At 31.4% G+C, this 13,229-nt stretch overlaps 1 long non-coding RNA gene and 1 pseudogene across 1 annotated transcript; both read left to right on the plus strand.

Moving 5' to 3' along the window:
• The first annotated feature begins 164 nt into the window (after positions 1–164).
• Positions 165–1,619, plus strand: LOC140673876 (uncharacterized). The gene is made up of 3 exons (XR_012048116.1): positions 165–628; positions 737–922; positions 1,435–1,619. It is a non-coding gene; the product is annotated as an uncharacterized lncRNA (long non-coding RNA).
• A 548-nt stretch (positions 1,620–2,167) lies between these two features.
• On the plus strand, positions 2,168–5,557 carry LOC140673826 (uncharacterized; annotated as a pseudogene).
• Positions 5,558–13,229: the final 7,672 nt, after the last annotated feature.

Below are 13,229 nucleotides of genomic sequence, written 5' to 3' on the forward strand. Positions count from 1 at the left end.
GTAGCCTTAAGGGTGATTCCACAATAGCTATCGTAAGCCGGATGTCGGAAGAGTTGCCCAATCATATTCGATTATTCTTCTCTAAAGTCAACTGTGATTGGTCAACTCTTTCGACATCCGACTTACGACAGCTATTGTGGAATCACCCTAATGACTCATTGTAGAATCGGCATTACCGTGTTCTGCAAAAACCATAACCTGTTGTTTACTGTGTTGCTTATTTTGCTTTTGTCGTCTTTTATTTGCTTATTTTGTTTATAAATTTCGCATTCACTGTGTTTTGCTAGTATTCTTTACTTTTATATTGTTAACATGGTTTGTCGTGATTTTATGCTTCGTGTTTGTCGAAGAAATCCATGCAAAATACCACATGAAGTAGAAAAGTGTACTAACACTACTTGCAATAATAATAATTTGTGTAAAAGAGTACATCTTTCGGACGATGAAATCGTCGAAATTAATCAAAATATACGTCCGTTTCGTGAAACTATTTATCAAGAAATGAAACGATTAGCATATGTGCTAAGAGAAACTTTTCCCAAAGATTTGAGAGTCACGACCTGTACCGTAAATATGTTGGGCGAATGTCTATGGTCGTGTTTTGCCTGTCAAACAGCTTCTAGAAATAGTAAGCTTTTACATAATATTTATTTATTTTTTTATATACATATATAAATATCATTTTTTTACATACATATATAAATATCATGATAAATTAATCGAGGATGTCTTTCAGTTGCAGAAACTGCACCAGTTTGCAGTAAGTGTTATATCCTGTTAACAGAATATAACAGGAACGCCTTAAAATGTGGACATGTATATTGTTCTTATTGCATAGATCGTCTTCCAATAAATGTGGATGGACCGCTTCCTCTTTCGAAGTGTAACCAATGTTATCAGTGGGCAGTACAGTTTTGACTATGTATGTAAATAAATATTTTTAACTGCTTTTAAAAATTGAAATAAATTCAGCCAATGTAAGTTGTAAAAATGTATTTATAAAGTAATTGAGAATTGTTTTAAACTTGAAAATCTGATTGTATTAATAATTTTTTCTAATTATTTTTAGAATTCATAAAGTTATAGACAGATCCTCTTTTTTAGTTTAATCCATATCATGGAAAAAGAAATGATATTCTAAATATACTTTTATAATATATACATTTATATAATTTAACAAATGTAATGTAATATAATTTAATATATTTAATGAATATAATGTAGTTAATTCTCATCACAAAATCTACACAAATATATTAGAACAAAAATGCATTTCATTGGCATATATTCTGCATTGGCTAAATGTCAATTTTTTAAAAATTATATACATATATTTTTAATTTTATTATAATTATAGAAAGCCCAACTTATATATTATACATATGTTTAACAAAGATACATACACATATATATATACCTACATATTGTTTACAGATTAAATAAGGAAGAGGAAGAAGATTTAATGAAGGATTATTTAATTAAAAAAATTTTTAAGTTAGTTTTTTTATTTTTGTATTTTATTATTATTATATTTTGTATTGTTCAATTAATATATATTACTATATGTATTGATTACGAAGCTTATGTGATAAAAATAAACAGCAATTTTAAATACCATGTCCAATATGTAGAAGTGTAAGCGAATATAAAAAGCTATGTTAAGTGTTCTTAATATTTTTTCTGTGTTTATTATTATTATTAATTTTTATTGCTCTTGTCGTTTTGTTGTTTAGCTTTTTTGTCGTTTATTGCCATCTATTATTGCCGTTATTAATTATTCTTAATAATTATTTAATTCTAAATAAAGAAATAAGTTTGTAGATCATTGTGATATATTTTTTTGATTATAAAATAAGTACTAATAATAAATATTTTAGTAAAAGTAATGAGCATTTTTTGTACGTTTGTTTGATATGTAAATGTTTATCAATATTTAATTTACACTTTATTCAATTTTCTGATATTTTATTTTGTTCAATTTATAATTGCATGTGTAAAACATTGCGGAAGAAACAGAACTGTTGGTATTTTTTAAAGATTTGTACGTAATTGCTCCTTAAATATTAATTTGAGATCATTATTAAATTACGGTCAAACAATAAGATCATGACTGCGTTCTAATTGGTCGATTCGCTTATGACTTGCGATTAAACCTGGTTTTTACAGTAGCTGTCGTAAGTCGGATACCGGAAAAGTTTACCAATCATAGTTGATTTTAGAGAAGAATATTTGAATACGATTGTTTAAGCAACTACTGCTTAAATTCTCGACTGTGATTGGTCGATTCGGTTATGGCTTAAGGCTTATGGCCTAAATTTTTTTGTGTGTTTCCGGCTTAACACGTTCGCGACGGGATGTACCACCGGTGGTAGCAGCCATTGTAGCCATTGGCCATTCGTGCCATTGGCTGCGATTGTAGTGGCCAATTCAATTGGCTGCAGAAGCGGCAACTTTCGCTGACCCAAAACTAGCATCGAAATTTCGCTGCGCTACCGAATTATTCGCTGGAATACCGAACTTTTTCTATCAGTGTATACATTCAAAATTACGTGTCAATAATTATTCGATATTTCTCATTTTTTGTAAGTCTGTTTAATTTCGATTAATATTTCATTATCTCAGTCGTATTGAAATTAAGTAAAGTCCTAAAAATGACTGACTATACTCCCAATCAAATTGTTGATATGATAATGGTTTTAGGAGAATGTAATAACAATTATCGTGCTGCAGCAAGGCGTTATGCTGAACGCTTTCCAGATAGAAGACACCCTAGTGATATGACAATACGCAGTTTAACTGGAAAAGCTCGTGATGGACATCTTACTCGCCAACGTAGGCGCCACGAGTACAACGAAAATGATCTTCGTGTTGTAACTATTCTTGCAGCTGTTTATTTTGACCCTCATATCAATAGTCGCCAAGTTGAAAAAGAAATTGGTATACCAAGAAGAACATTTTTAAGAATCATAAAAGTTCTTAGATATCATGCTTATCACATAACGTTAGTGCAAGAATTAAAGCAACGTATTCAACTGCGTATTGAATTTTGCTAATGGGCTTTGCAGATGATAGAAAATAATTCAGGTTTTTTCAGGTTTGTGCTTTTCTCAGATGAGGCTACATTTTATAGTGACGGACAACTGAATAGGCACAATTGCCATTATTGGTCAGACGAGAATCCTCACTGGCATCGATCTGTAGACCATCAAAATCGTTGGAGCCTTATGGTATGGTGTGGGATTGTAAATGGATCCTTACTTTTTTTGAGCGAAATGTTGATAGAGAAAGCTACTTGGAGTTGATAAGAGATCGGTTGCCAGAATTATTGGAAAATGTTGATTTTGAAACAAGACGAAGAATGTGGTTTCAGCACGATGGTGCAGCACCACATTTCGCACGAATCGTACAGGACTTTTTAAATGAAAATTATAATGAGAGATGGATCGGACGAGGAGGTCCAGTTAACTGGCCTCCTTGCTCACCTGATCTCACCTCCAGATTTTTATTTGTGGGGCTATTTAAAGAATGTTATTTTTCAACAACGACCCACAACTAGAGCTGACATGCAAAACCGCATTCGTCGAACATGCGCAGCAATTCCCAGGCTGACTTTGGAAAACACCGTACGCCATTTTCAAAGGCGTTTAACTTTGTGCCTTGAAGCAAATGGAGGCAACTTCGAACATTTGCTTTGTGGTTAAAGTTATAATCGTAACGATAGTGAGAGGCAAGGAAACTCACTTTAATCAAGCACCCCAAAGAAAACAGAACTTACTACGTCCACGTCGTTGTTTCCGGGTAACGCTAAAAGTAAGGTTAACTCATTTAAAGCAACAGCTACTAAGAGCTTGTGGAATAAGAAACACTAAATGGCCTTTTTATGTTATGAAAAATCTTAAAACGTTAAATTTTTCATTTTTTCTTGATTCGATATTAAAGTTTCCCGTTAATAAAACCACTCTGTCATTTGAATGACCTTGAAAAATGACGTCAAGGTCAACATTGTTGAGGTTGTTGTCACATTCCAGTTCGATCTTTCTTATAAGGGTACCTTCACAACGTTTATTCCGCCAGAAAATTTAAATAAACAGCTACCAGGCAGTTATTTAGCATTTGACCTTAAATTGACCTTCTCAAGGTCACGAAAACAAACTTCAACATATCATTTCAGACGTAAAATTTTCCGCTCTTTTAGAATCCGGTGTCAAAAATAGGGGTTCCCATTTAAAAAAACCACTCTGACCTTCAAATAATCTTGAAAAATAGTCTCAAGGTCAAAGCTAAGGAGCCTTTTTATGCTGACGCTCGACGCTCATTTTCAGCGTCAAAAGACATCACCAAATATAAAAATATGAATTCGTCAATTTTGATCACGCGATCTGTTTTAACACCAAAAATGGGTATCGAGCGTCAACATGAAAAGGCACCTTTAGAATTCAGTGGGACCCGTATGCAGCGTTCTCGCCCCCCTTCCGTCTCTCTCTCTCTCTCTCTCTCTCTCTTATTTTCTCTCTATTCACGAACAATAATTGTAATAAAATGAGCTATTTTTACTGTACAAAAAATTTATTTACGGTTATATCAACGATTTGACAATTGGTAAGCTGTCAAACGAGTACCGTTTCGCTCGTACCGCGCACTTCACACCAGCTCGCGTTTCACGAGATGATGATCTCGCAAATCGAGACGACCAATCACGATCGAAATAAAGCGGCAACAATGCAAACGCGATTAGCGGCCAACTTTATCCTTTCATGCAAAATTTATAATAGGGATTATTATATATAGATATTTATCTTTTAATAATATATTTCTCTCTCTTTCCGTATTAATTTATCTTAATAATAGCATCTACAATATTTTATAAATGCATTTATTTCAGGACATAATATTATGCTGCTATCTTACAATATAACTTGTCATTTCTTAATTATTTTTATAATTTCTTACATAAATTTCATACTCTATTGATATTTTAAAACTTTACACTCCTACACGCTTGTTTTTCTTTTTTCATAGTGCTAAGCTACAATATTTTCAAAATTGAAGCAGAATGAAAAAGATACATGAAGAGTTAAAATGTCATGCTCATGTAATCGACATAAGGATATACAAGGATTATAAACCCCGGCTCATTATAAGGGTAAGAACATAAGTCAAATATAAGAATCTTTACATACGAATGTTAATAATTAGTATAATTTTATTATATTACCTTAATTTATATGCATTAATTCCAATATATACATATATAGAATACAGAATTTTCTTTCTCTGTAACTGTATGCCATACATCTGAAAAATTTAATTTAATTTAATATTAGATATAATATTTATTTGCACATAATACAAAATTATCACATCTGTGCATTCTCTGATAATTAAATTTTATATTTATCACATTAAATGTAAAGTGTTAACAATCTGAACAGGGTCAAATGGAACTGCAAGAAGTAGCTAATAATGTTTGGAAACCTAAAGCAGGACTTATGTATTATTGGAAGGAAACATGGGAAAAGAAACCAACTGCTTTCATCTCAAAATTTCTTAGCGGTCAAGATTAATTTATTTTGCTATTAATTCATAAAATGCATCTTTATGACTGCATTAGAGAAATATGCAATTGTAATAATTTATGTATATGTATTTAACATGCACAATTTTGTACAATTTACGATCATCAAGACGATTATGATCGCGATATCTAAAAAAATAGCGGAAATACCGATATAGCGTTACTCTAAAACTAAAAACAGCCGTATTTCCGAATCGGTTGAGGTACAAACGATTTGAAAAAAGATACAAACAGGTACAAACGATTCTCTATCGAACCCCGTTGGCCGTTTCGCGATATTTAAAAAAATAGCGGAAATACGAGTTTCGTGTTAATTTCAAAACTCGAAAATCGCTGTATTTCCGAACCGCTTGAGGTACAAACGATTTGAAAAGAGGTACAAACAGGTACCAACGATTCTCTATCGAATGGCATTAATGAAATTAAAATATTTTAAAGTCGAGCGCTGGCCATTTTTTGATTATTTTTTATTTCCGAACCGGTTGAGGTACAAACGAAATAAAGTGTGGTACAAACGACGTACAAACGAACTATATTATTAATTTTTTTTTTTCATAAAGTCGGGCGCCAGGTTCACATCGGTTATATCACATCTTGTTTAGCATAATATTCATAAGCATATATTTGCTGAAAATTAAATTATGCTGAACATTAAATTATTAATGTTTATTAATCGATCAATTTATGATCGATTTCACAAATTGTATAAAAATGCGGTTATGAGAAAAAAAAGAATAATGAAAATTATCTATGTCGTAGCGAGGCAAGCTTTTTCTGCGATTTGGCACTGTAACAGGGCTTTTTTGGTTGGCTATTCGTTAGATGCATATAATAATGCTATATGCTTTTTATTGTTGAAGATAAATTGCCAGATGGGGCTCAATGTCCTTATTCAAATTACTTTTCGTGATATGCGGATGCAAATCATTCAAGAGTTCCCACCTTCCTGTTGAGCGACGACAATGCGCGACGAAATGATTGGTTGAAAACGTCACCACTCCAGTTAATCTAAGAAAGTAATTGTAGTAATTAACAATATATATAAAGTAAATTCATTTAATTGAAACTGCTTGTAGGAGAGAAGTTATCAACATTGATGTTAATTTGATTCAATATTTTGAATATATATTATTCTTTTTAGTGGTCATAAACAGATATTTATCTAATTTTAACAATTTTTCATACTGGACTAAATCGATAAATAAAAAACATATAATCCGAATAACTTTTGTAATTTTACAATAAAATATTTTATTAAAGAAAAGATAATATGCAATAACTTATCTTATATCAATACACTTATCTAAAGCGTAGTCTATACAATGAGACTTTAAGACTTAAGAAATTAACCAATCATATTCATGATTCTTTTCTAAACTCAATTGTAATTGATTAATTTCTTAAGTCTTACATCTTAAAGTCTCATTGTAGACTACGCTTAACAAAAACAAAAAACCAACTAACCTGTATGTAACCCATGATTTTTCTTCAATTTCAAGTCTGATGGTTGCTGGTAATTGTGTCAATTTACATTGCAGTCCGTTCTTTGTGATACCCAAGAGTGTACATGGACGAATATCCAAATCAATAAAAATGTGAAAATTTAATTTTTTCTGTAATAATAATTTTCCGTTGCACTGTTGACATTTCACATTGTAGATGCATGGTCGAAATTCTAATGCTTCTTTTAAAGCCCCAAAACCTTTCATTCGAATTTTTTTATGATTTGGATTTAAACACGGTATTGAAAAAGAACGACCACTGCATCCAAAACACTTTTCAGTGACATATACACTGGGAGAGGAATCAAGAATTTTTTTCACAACATTTACAATACTGTCTAAGGCATCCATAGAATACGATAATATCCGATTGGTCGTACGTATTTCTGGAATGCAGGGATACTTCAAATGTTTCAAAAGCATTGCTCTCTTTAGATAAATCTCCTTTGTGAGTCCGGTATTAATCAGGGTCCAAGTAAATTGCAATGTAGCATTAGATGATTTTTCTAAGATGTATGTGTATTTCAGATTATCCAAAGCACTCATGATAATATGTATAAACGAATCAAAAGCACATGTGGATTTTAAAAAAACTTTAACTCCATCTATCTTTAATGGCAATTTGCAAATCCCACCATTCAATAGAAAAGGTTTTTTCATATTTACAATAAGATTCCTTTGAAGAATTTCTGGATATAGTTCTAAATAATACTTGGCTTTCTTTTTTTTTATTTTCAGATCCTTGTCGCAACTTTGTGGAATTTCTGAAAATGTCGGGACACATTCATTTGTTTCAAGTACTGATTGTACATTCAAATTTAATTCAACTTGATCCATCAGATTTATAGTGACTTGCTGTAATCTGCTGTAATGTGCTGCAATCTTGCTGTATATTCAATTCTGAATTTTTACAATACAAATGATCGGATAATGATTCTATACTGGATTGGATACCACTATTTTCCATGCAATGTATTTGTGTACTCGATAAAATTCTATCTATCTTGGAAGATTCTGTCGATTCATCTGCCGAATAAACACCATAGCCGATATCTTCATTTAATGCTTTTCCGCGCCAATTCTTTTGTGTCATCAAATCTGAATCATTCATATTAAGAACAACTTCACTCTCAACTAATGGATTTTGGTTGCAGTCAGGAATACTAAGTTCAGTCTGTTTGAAAATAGCAGTGTTAGTTGTAATGAGATTTTTTGTTTGTATATCGTTTAATGCACGAGTTTTTTGATTGAAGATAATTACTTCTGAAGAAAAAAGTTGACCAAGTATATCGCGAATATGAAGTTTAATAAACTTATCAACACGAAGTAGTGGCGGTGTATTTTTGAGAACTCTTGTTTTAAGATCATTAAAATATTCTTCTACACAGCTTGAGCTAGCATGTAGAGTGTCGTAAGGAATAGTCGCACTGGTCCAAAGATTCTTTGGCTAAATTAAAAAGTTGCTCAATGAAATCAGGCAAATAAAATGGGTTCAAATTATTTCCAATATGTAAGATCATTGTGGCTTGTTCCCTTCGTTGCTGCAACCATGCTAATAGGGAATTCACTTGGACAAATTCGTTCGAATTGGGTTCTGATTGATATGGCTCGTCTTCTTCAAATTTGTTTATGTCAAATCCATCATCATTAAATTTTTCTTTTATATCTTCAAAATTTATTTCTATATAATGATGAGAAATAAATTCTTCTAATTTCTTCCTCGCGTCTCTTGGAGTCTGTACTCCACAGATGTCTATTTGAGAATCTTCATGAGATTGAAGCCCTACTACACAAGTGAGAATAAATATTCGTTCAAATTCAGAAATTGACTGTGAATCAACCATAAGAAATACACACCGGACAAAAAACTAATACATTTTTGCTGTACTGTCTCAAAATATTTCCAGCGACAAATAATATGAGTCAAGTGTGCAATATCAATTCTTATCAACGTCTGCGGTTTGTTAATTGGCTGATGAATGTTAGCGGCAATCGCAAAACATGTCTCAATATATGATTTTATTGTACAGTTATTAAATGCAAAGCACAAACCAGAAATTAAAGCTCTTGAATCACTGACTGCCACTTTTGGTTTGGGTGCACCTGCACGAATCCATTGCCTAAGCCAGTATGTTATGAACTCAGTGCTATGAGTTTCAGACAGCATTTGATGCACAGGTAATATCGTATTCTCAAAATTAACTACAATAGAATAAAGAAATATGTGTCCACTTTTTTGACCGTTACTGCGAACTAATTTTTTCACAAGGCTACCAGTTGAACTCAAAATAATTGTAGTTTCATCCCGCATAAGTAGACAATATTCTTTATACGCGTCTATTTCAGCTGGTGAGCTATAAAAAACAAAGAACGGCATTAAACCTATTGCATGTATTAAACCTGCATATTTTTCGGTTAATGAGAAATTTTCTATTGTTTGTATGACATCTATTCCATCTTCTTGCTGAACGCTCAAATCCGCTTTGTTTCTTTCTTTTTTTGCATTTCTTAAGACTGCATCGTTGGTATAAAAGGAGGAACAATATCACCATCTTTCATGTATAGCTGTACCTGCTGCCTTTGCCAATTTTTGCAGCCTTTAGTTTTTAAATCATCTTGTACTTTTGATCGTAGTCTACCATTTAATGGTCTCTTCACTGTTTCATGGAAAATGTTTCGCACGTCACAAGTTTTAACTCGAAGATGCAAACCATTGTCATTGATATGTTTTTCGCCATACATATCGATTTTGTTACCGCATATTTTGCTTTTACATGATCCTTGTATTTTCAAACTGTATAAACTTTCATCTGGTGTCAAATGTACATCCGCTCTCTTGAATACAAAGGCACAGGGAAATTTGTGTTGTTTCCACAGAGCAATATTTATGATATTTGTCCATACACCTTTAGTTAAAATATATTTCTTTCGCCTCCCATACTGAACTGGGACATTCGGCTTTATTGCATCCCATTCCTCTTTTTCCAAATTCAAATCAAATTCCAATAATGGTGCCAAACATGTATTATTGTTGAAGTCCATTGAGTCTGTTTCATCACTGATTGCAGAATCATTGTTAGAATCATCAATGTATTTGGTATCACAAACATCCTTGCTTTTGCTATTAACAACGATTCCTAATTCATCTCTTGCTTTAGTAAGAATACCTCGTCGATCTTCTCGAACAGCTACATAGACATTATATGCAGTCCACTTGCCATTCTATACTCATATCTATCCACACTTTTAACGAATATGGTGGGAGATCATTTGTGGTGAAATGTGTAGCAAAATTTTTAATCACACGGACAGCATCATCCACAGAAACCTTTGCTACATGAGGCATATTGCAATAGCAAATGGTCCTGCAATAAATTAGTCTGTTATTAATATTACTAATATTGGCTTCATATTACTAATAATTAAGTACGAAGCGCAGATTTTATAAACAAAATAATAATGGCCTAGACTAACTACAATAGAGTAATAAATAATGACAATATACACTGTTTTTCTTGTAAATACTACAAAAAATAAAAATTAATAAATATTTATAAATATTATTTTTTCAATCCAGACACACATACCTTCATTTATTTTAACTATCCAAGTGTAATATTTCAATCACAAAGATGACACTCGAAGCTGTTCTATGAAATATGTGATGAAAGAAACAGACAGATACCACGATATTTTCTCTGTAAATATAATCAAATTCAAATATAATAGATATTGAGTACATATTACTTATTAATAATATATCGTATTGTCAAATGTATATAACTAAAACAATAATATATCAATGTAAAAATAAAATGTAAATTAAAAGAATCATTACCTTCTATATGAATCGAGTTATTGACTTCTCAAGTTATTGATAATTTTCCATTAATATGCTGTTCACTTTTATTTCACAGGTTACGAACATAGAATATCCATCTGTCCTATCTATGATAATATATGACAAAGGACACGCGAATAATGCGCACAAACACATCCGTTTCTGTCCATTCCCGTCCAAGGCCGGTAACGGACTTTTTTACAGATACACATATCACAGTATATACTGTAGTGCAACCATAGATATCGGAAGATATATCTATGAGCGCAACTCTCCCGATTTTGTGTTGGCCAAAATGGAATGCGCATGCGCGAAATAAGGGCATTAATCCAGTAACGCCATCTAAATTTCTCTCTCACTCACTCTTCATTATTTCATTCTCTCTCTCTTTTTATTCCCGACTGCTGCCAAAACCTAAATATAAAAAATAAAAGAAACATAAAAATAAAATATTAAAAAAATGTTAGTTACATTAAAAAAAAATTATATATATATTATAATACTCGTAATATTAAAAAAAAAAACAAAAAGCCAAAAGACAAAATTTTAATATTTTATTTTTATGTTTCTTCTATCTTTTATATTTAGGTTTTGGCAGCAGTCGGGAGTAAAAAGAGAGAGAGAATAAAATAATGAAGAGTGAGTGAGAAAGAAGTTTAAATGGCGTTACTGGATCAACTCCCTTATTTCGCGCATGCGCACTCCGTTTTGGCCAACACTGACATCAAAGATGCCAACAAGGAGTTGCGCTACTGTATATACTGTGATAGCGCTAAGTAGTGTCTCCCTGAACGTAATTTATATAATTATATATCTATATAATATGCATTTTTTAAAATTCTTTTATATTATTTATTATTACGCTATTATTTTACAAATTCTTTTTATTCTTTTTCAAATTCTTTAATTCAAAGCTACCCACATAGCAAAAGATAATCCGAGGTATGTCCATCGGATGTATTTCTAAGGATTTTCAGATATCCAAAGTTCATCCGTTTAAACCCGAGGATGTATTTGGGATATACTGAGGATATCAAAATATCCGCTCATTAGATATCTGTATGAAATCCAAAAATGGATATCCTTAGGATATTCTTATATAATAGATAATTATCCTAAGGATATCCTTAGGATATTCTTATATAACAGATAATTATCCTAAGGATAATTAATAATAAAATTCGATCCCAACAATGTCCACTGGATGTTTTTAAATGCCTTTTTGCTATCCTATAGGTTAATCAATATGCACTAATAATGAATTCAATTGGATACATTAGTGCGCACTGAGTGCACATAAAGGTACCCAGACAATACAGTCGACTAAAATTATTACTAAAACTGGGTATATTTTTGTCAAAAACATCTTTTAGTCGAAGCGTTTAGTCAACGGAAAATTGACTTAAAGCTGTCTTATGATCCGAATTCAGTCGCTTATAACCCATGTAGCACATGTTCGTTTTATAAACGTTTTCTAAACGTATCCAATATTTTTTAACCGTCAAGCACCAACAAGAAACGTTTCAACAGAAACATTTTTAAAATCATGCTTTAAGAAACGTATATTTTACGTTTCTATAAATAGAACAAAAATTAATGTTTTAATTCAAAATTATATATATACACATTATTAAGACTGTACTTATTAAGACGATCCCCAGATAGCACAGAAAACTAAAAGATGTCTTAAAGATGTCTTCTAAAAGTCATAATTACGTTAAGTCGACGAAAAGATGACTTTTTGATCATCTTTTCGACAAAACAAAAAAGATCTATTTTATAATATACTAATATAATATAATTTTATAATATTTTATAATATTTTATAATAGTGTTCTTTTGTTTGCCGCTACGTGGCGTGTTCAGACTTAACTCGTATTCAAGTTTTCATAACATGTATATAAAACCTAAAAAAACAGGTACTAAAAGTATAATTTAAATTATGTCTTTTTTGTCAGTTTGACTTCTGATGTAATCTCGAGAAGAGATTCAGAACATGAAAATAGATGGATTATATCCATATTTGCATTATTTTATTGAATCTGTGGATAAACAAATTTTTTACAAATAAAGGAAAAAAATCGTATTTTGACAGTTTCTTAAACGTTTTTTTTGTTAGAAAATGACGTTTCCTTAACGTTTTTTAAGTGGACATTTTAACCAATCAGAAACGTTTTTAAAAGCCGGTTTTAAAACGTTTCGCAGAAACATTTGTGAAACGTTTTTGAAACGAATATGTGCTACTTGGGAAGCCTATCCATATGTTGACTAAAAGATATGACTATTGTAGATATCTTTCAGTCATCTTTAT

Source organism: Anoplolepis gracilipes, chromosome 15 (genome assembly GCF_047496725.1).
Source record: "Anoplolepis gracilipes chromosome 15, ASM4749672v1, whole genome shotgun sequence".
NCBI classification, from domain to species: Eukaryota; Metazoa; Arthropoda; class Insecta; order Hymenoptera; family Formicidae; genus Anoplolepis; species Anoplolepis gracilipes.